Source organism: Anopheles nili (assembly GCF_943737925.1).
Source record: "Anopheles nili chromosome X unlocalized genomic scaffold, idAnoNiliSN_F5_01 X_unloc_5, whole genome shotgun sequence".
Taxonomy (NCBI): Eukaryota; Metazoa; Arthropoda; class Insecta; order Diptera; family Culicidae; genus Anopheles; species Anopheles nili.
In genome coordinates, this window is record NW_026525511.1 from 557,501 (window position 1) to 565,000 (window position 7,500).

The window sequence follows — 7,500 nt, forward strand, 5'->3', positions numbered from 1 at the left end:
CGCAAAACCGTCCCACGCATGGTTTCGAAGCGATGTGCGAAAAACGGGCCAAAACGGTGCACGAACAAAGGGGCACGCGCTATATCTGGCAGAAGGAGAACTCTGCGAGGTGTTGTGTGTATGGACGAAAAGTAGGCATTACGGAGTTGAGCAAACGCGCCGAAGACCGGGAATCGATATCTCCAACCGGCTGGTCGGTAGAGCGATTCCCAACACCCCATAGACACCGCAATGGGTGAAAATCGGCTAAGTCCCAGAAATGGGTTTTCACCCAAAAACAGGGTGATGGAGACATTGCACGGAGTTGGCGTATATGGACGAAAGTTAGCCACGGTGGTGTTCTAACATCACTACTTGGGACGCAAAACCGTCGGACGCATGGTTTCGAAGCGATGTGCGAAAAACGGGCCAAAACGGTGCACGAGCAAAGGGGCACGCGCTATATCTGGCAGAAGGAGAACTCTGCGAGGTGTTGTGTGTATGGACGAAAAGTAGGCATTACAAAGTTGAGCAAACGCGCCGAAGACCGCAACTCGATATCTCCAACCGGCTGGTCGGTAGAGCGATTCCCAACACCCCATAGACACCGCAATGGGTGAAAATCGGCTAAGTCCCAATATGTACCTTCAGAGGGGCATATCTCGAAAACTTCTCGTCAGATCGGGGCCAAATTCACAGAGAAGACACATGTCGAGGAGTTGTTTCGGTTGAGCGATAGTGGTTTTTGGGTGAAAATGTACCCCTAAACCTTGTACAGAGAGGACCCCTTCCGTAGAGCAAAATCCTGAAGGTCGGGGTCGCGCAAGGGTCGACATGGGTCGAGGTGGACTATCATGCGAAACCACTTTTTTCGGTCCCTACGGTGCCCCTAGATGATGAAAAGTACAATCCGAGGTTGATTACGAACACTTTTGTGCACCCCCTTCCGTAGAGCAAAATTCTGAAGGTCGGGGTCGCGCAAGGGTCGACATGGGTCGAGGTGGACTATCATGCGAAACCACTTTTTTCGGTCCCTACGGTGCCCCTAGATGATGAAAAGTACAATCCGAGGTTGATTACGAACACTTTTGTGCACCCCCTTCCGTAGAGCAAAATCCTGAAGGTCGGGGTTGCGCACAAGTAGACCCCCTTCCGTAGAGCAAAATCCTGAAGGTAGGGGTCGCGCAAGGGTCGACATGGGTCGAGGTGGACTATCATGCGAAACCACTTTTTTCGGTCCCTACGGTGCCCCTAGATGATGAAAAGTACAATCCGAGGTTGATTACGAACACTTTTGTGCACCCCCTTCCGTAGAGCAAAATCCTGAAGGTCGGGGTCGCACAAGTGTGCACCCCCTTCCGTAGAGCAAAATCCTGAAGGTCGGGGTCGCGCAAGGGTCGACATGGGTCGAGGTGGACTATCATGCGAAACCACTTTTTTCGGTCCCTACGGTGCCCCTAGATGATGAAAAGTACAATCCGAGGTTGATTACGAACACTTTTGTGCACCCCCTTCCGTAGAGCAAAATCCTGAAGGTCGGGGTTGCGCACAAGTAGACCCCCTTCCGTAGAGCAAAATCCTGAAGGTCGGGGTCGCGCAAGGGTCGACATGGGTCGAGGTGGACTATCATGCGAAACCACTTTTTTCGGTCCCTACGGTGCCCCTAGATGATGAAAAGTACAATCCGAGGTTGATTACGAACACTTTTGTGCACCCCCTTCCGTAGAGCAAAATCCTGAAGGTCGGGGTCGCGCAAGGGTCGACATGGGTCGAGGTGGACTATCATGCGAAACCACTTTTTTCGGTCCCTACGGTGCCCCTAGATGATGAAAAGTACAATCCGAGGTTGATTACGAACACTTTTGTGCACCCCCTTCCGTAGAGCAAAATCCTGAAGGTCGGGGTCGCGCAAGGGTCGACATGGGTCGAGGTGGACTATCATGCGAAACCACTTTTTTCGGTCCCTACGGTGCCCCTAGATGATGAAAAGTACAATCCGAGGTTGATTACGAACACTTTTGTGCACCCCCTTCCGTAGAGCAAAATCCTGAAGGTCGGGGTTGCGCACAAGTCGACCCCCTTCCGTAGAGCAAAATCCTGAAGGTCGGGGTCGCACAAGGGTCGACATGGGTCGAGGTGGACTATCATGCGAAACCACTTTTTTCGGTCCCTACGGTGCCCCTAGATGATGAAAAGTACAATCCGAGGTTGATTACGAACACTTTTGTGCACCCCCTTCCGTAGAGCAAAATCCTGAAGGTCGGGGTCGCGCAAGGGTCGACATGGGTCGAGGTCGACTATCATGCGAAACCACTTTTTTCGGTCCCTACGGTGCCCCTAGATGATGAAAAGTACAATCCGAGGTTGATTACGAACACTTTTGTGCACCCCCTTCCGTAGAGCAAAATCCTGAAGGTCGGGGTCGCGCAAGGGTCGACATGGGTCGAGGTGGACTATCATGCGAAACCACTTTTTTCGGTCCCTACGGTGCCCCTAGATGATGAAAAGTACAATCCGAGGTTGATTACGAACACCTTTGTGCACCCCCTTCCGTAGAGCAAAATCCTGAAGGTCGGGGTCGCACAAGTGTGCACCCCCTTCCGTAGAGCAAAATCCTGAAGGTCGGGGTCGCGCAAGGGTCGACATGGGTCGAGGTGGACTATCATGCGAAACCACTTTTTTCGGTCCCTACGGTGCCCCTAGATGATGAAAAGTACAATCCAAGGTTGATTACGAACACTTTTGTGCGCCCCCTTCCGTAGAGCAAAATCCTGAAGGTCGGGGTTGCGCACAAGTCGACCCCCTTCCGTAGAGCAAAATCCTGAAGGTCGGGGTCGCGCAAGGGTCGACATGGGTCGAGGTGGACTATCATGCGAAACCACTTTTTTCGGTCCCTACGGTGCCCCTAGATGATGAAAAGTACAATCCGAGGTTGATTACGAACACTTTTGTGCACCCCCTTCCGTAGAGCAAAATCCTGAAGGTCGGGGTTGCGCACAAGTAGACCCCCTTCCGTAGAGCAAAATCCTGAAGGTCGGGGTCGCGCAAGGGTCGACATGGGTCGAGGTGGACTATCATGCGAAACCACTTTTTTCGGTCCCTACGGTGCCCCTAGATGATGAAAAGTACAATCCGAGGTTGATTACGAACACTTTTGTGCACCCCCTTCCGTAGAGCAAAATCCTGAAGGTCGGGGTTGCGCACAAGTAGACCCCCTTCCGTAGAGCAAAATCCTGAAGGTCGGGGTCGCGCAAGGGTCGACATGGGTCGAGGTGGACTATCATGCGAAACCACTTTTTTCGGTCCCTACGGTGCCCCTAGATGATGAAAAGTACAATCCGAGGTTGATTACGAACACTTTTGTGCACCCCCTTCCGTAGAGCAAAATCCTGAAGGTCGGGGTCGCACAAGGGTCGACATGGGTCGAGGTGGACTATCATGCGAAACCACTTTTTTCGGTCCCTACGGTGTCCCTAGATGATGAAAAGTACAATCCGAGGTTGATTACGAACACTTTTGTGCACCCCCTTCCGTAGAGCAAAATCCTGAAGGTCGGGGTCGCGCAAGGGTCGACATGGGTCGAGGTGGACTATCATGCGAAACCACTTTTTTCGGTCCCTACGGTGCCCCTAGATGATGAAAAGTACAATCCGAGGTTGATTACGAACACTTTTGTGCACCCCCAAAAATGGCCAAAATCCTGAAGGTCCGGGTTCTCGGGGCGCTCGAGGCCCTCGGACGTGCACGAAAAGTCGGTACCCACGCCGAGCTTCAGAATTTGGTCTCCAGAGACTAAGTCCCAACCGAAACTGGCAACCCACAAAAGTATACCAAGGAGTGGTCGGATCGAGTTACAGTGTTCGAGAGTATTGACGAGGATGGTTATACGCAACTTTTTGCTAAAGGTGTCCAAGACCGTCAGACCCTTACTTACGGAGATATAAGACACGTGCGTGGTTGCTCGTGCCGAGCTTCAGAAATGTTGCTCCAGAGACTAAGTCCCAGAAAACCTTCCGACCCCAAAAACTCCCAGAAGGAGTCGTCGGATCGTTTCGCGATGTTCTAGTGAAATGTTCAGCTTGACGAAATGCAACTTTTACCTAAAGGGGTCCAAGACCGTCAGACGCTTAGGTACGGAGATACGGGCATGGGTCGGTTTTCCCCATACAAAATACCCCATGGAAAACTGCAAAACCCCAAAACAGGTCGAAGGAGTGGTCGGATCGTTTCGTGGTGTTCTAGTGAAATGTTCCATTCGATAGGGCGCAACTTTTTGCTAAAGGTGTCCAAGACCGTCAGACCCTTACTTACGGAGATATAAGACACGTGCGTGGTTGCTCGTGCCGAGCTTCAGAAATGTTGCTCCAGAGACTAAGTCCCAGAAAACCTTCGGACCCCAAAAACTCCCAGAAGGAGTCGTCGGATCGTTTCGCGATGTTCTAGTGAAATGTTCAGCTTGACGAAATGCAACTTTTACCTAAAGGGGTCCAAGACCGTCAGACGCTTAGGTACGGAGATACGGGCATGGGTCGGTTTTCCCCATACAAAATACCCCATGGAAAACTGCAAAACCCCAAAACAGGTCGAAGGAGTGGTCGGATCGTTTCGTGGTGTTCTAGTGAAATGTTCCATTCGATAGGGCGCAACTTTTTGCTAAAGGTGTCCAAGACCGTCAGACCCTTACTTACGGAGATATAAGACACGTGCGTGGTTGCTCGTGCCGAGCTTCAGAAATGTTGCTCCAGAGACTAAGTCCCAGAAAACCTTCGGACCCCAAAAACTCCCAGAAGGAGTCGTCGGATCGTTTCGCGATGTTCTAGTGAAATGTTCAGCTCGACGGAATGCAACTTTTACCTAAAGGGGTCCAAGACCGTCAGACGCTTAGGTACGGAGATACGGGCATGGGTCGGTTTTCCCCATACAAAATACCCCATGGAAAACTGCAAAACCCAAAAACAGGTCGAAGGAGTGGTCGGATCGTTTCGTGGTGTTCTAGTGAAATGTTCCATTCGATAGGGCGCAACTTTTTGCTAAAGGTGTCCAAGACCGTCAGACCCTTACTTACGGAGATATAAGACACGTGCGTGGTTGCTCGTGCCGAGCTTCAGAAATGTTGCTCCAGAGACTAAGTCCCAGAAAACCTTCGGACCCCAAAAACTCCCAGAAGGAGTCGTCGGATCGTTTCGCGATGTTCTAGTGAAATGTTCAGCTTGACGAAATGCAACTTTTACCTAAAGGGGTCCAAGACCGTCAGACGCTTAGGTACGGAGATACGGGCATGGGTCGGTTTTCCCCATACAAAATACCCCATGGAAAACTGCAAAACCCCAAAACAGGTCGAAGGAGTGGTCGGATCGTTTCGTGGTGTTCTAGTGAAATGTTCCATTCGATAGGGCGCAACTTTTTGCTAAAGGTGTCCAAGACCGTCAGACCCTTACTTACGGAGATATAAGACACGTGCGTGGTTGCTCGTGCCGAGCTTCAGAAATGTTGCTCCAGAGACTAAGTCCCAGAAAACCTTCCGACCCCAAAAACTCCCAGAAGGAGGCGTCGGATCGTTTCGCGATGTTCTAGTGAAATGTTCAGCTCGATGGAATGCAACTTTTACCTAAAGGGGTCCAAGACCGTCAGACGCTTAGGTACGGAGATACGGGCATGGGTCGGTTTTCCCCATACAAAATACCCCATGGAAAACTGCAAAACCCAAAAACAGGTCGAAGGAGTGGTCGGATCGTTTCGTGATGTTCTAGTGAAATGTTCCATTCGATAGGGCGCAACTTTTTGCTAAAGGTGTCCAAGACCGTCAGACCCTTACTTACGGAGATATAAGACACGTGCGTGGTTGCTCGTGCCGAGCTTCAGAAATGTTGCTCCAGAGACTAAGTCCCAGAAAACCTTCCGACCACAAAAACTCCCAGAAGGAGTCGTCGGATCGTTTCGCGATGTTCTAGCGAAATGTTCAGCTCGACGGAATGCAACTTTTACCTAAAGGGGTCCAAGACCGTCAGACGCTTAGGTACGGAGATACGGGCATGGGTCGGTTTTCCCCATACAAAATACCCCATGGAAAACTGCAAAACCCCAAAACAGGTCGAAGGAGTGGTCGGATCGTTTCGTGGTGTTCTAGTGAAATGTTCCATTCGATAGGGCGCAACTTTTTGCTAAAGGTGTCCAAGACCGTCAGACCCTTACTTACGGAGATATAAGACACGTGCGTGGTTGCTCGTGCCGAGCTTCAGAAATGTTGCTCCAGAGACTAAGTCCCAGAAAACCTTCGGACCCCAAAAACTCCCAGAAGGAGTCGTCGGATCGTTTCGCGATGTTCTAGTGAAATGTTCAGCTTGACGGAATGCAACTTTTACCTAAAGGGGTCCAAGACCGTCAGACGCTTAGGTACGGAGATACGGGCATGGGTCGGTTTTCCCCATACAAAATACCCCATGGAAAACTGCAAAACCCCAAAACAGGTCGAAGGAGTGGTCGGATCGTTTCGTGGTGTTCTAGTGAAATGTTCCATTCGATAGGGCGCAACTTTTTGCTAAAGGTGTCCAAGACCGTCAGACCCTTACTTACGGAGATATAAGACACGTGCGTGGTTGCTCGTGCCGAGCTTCAGAAATGTTGCTCCAGAGACTAAGTCCCAGAAAACCTTCGGACCCCAAAAACTCCCAGAAGGAGTCGTCGGATCGTTTCGCGATGTTCTAGCGAAATGTTCAGCTCGACGGAATGCAACTTTTACCTAAAGGGGTCCAAGACCGTCAGACGCTTAGGTACGGAGATACGGGCATGGGTCGGTTTTCCCCATACAAAATACCCCATGGAAAACTGCAAAACCCCAAAACAGGTCGAAGGAGTGGTCGGATCGTTTCGTGGTGTTCTAGTGAAATGTTCCATTCGATAGGGCGCAACTTTTTGCTAAAGGTGTCCAAGACCGTCAGACCCTTACTTACGGAGATATAAGACACGTGCGTGGTTGCTCGTGCCGAGCTTCAGAAATGTTGCTCCAGAGACTAAGTCCCAGAAAACCTTCGGACCCCAAAAACTCCCAGAAGGAGTCGTCGGATCGTTTCGCGATGTTCTAGTGAAATGTTCAGCTCGACGGAATGCAACTTTTACCTAAAGGGGTCCAAGACCGTCAGACGCTTAGGTACGGAGATACGGGCATGGGTCGGTTTTCCCCATACAAAATACCCCATGGAAAACTGCAAAACCCCAAAACAGGTCGAAGGAGTGGTCGGATCGTTTCGTGATGTTCTACTGACTTTTTAGGCTTACCGAGACACAACTTTCCGCAGAAGGGTGCAAAACTGTCAGACTCATAGTTTCGGAGATACAAGCATGGGTCATGTTTGCTCGTGCCGAGCTTCAGAATTTTCCATGGCCAAAAAGCCCTAGAATTTGACATTTCACTATTATAGGGGGGTATGGTTGTACTGAGTCGTCATAGAAAGTTTAGCCTCCTCATGTAAACTGACGATTCGATATCAGGGAGGTCGGGAGTTGTCGAAAAGAGACCCTAGG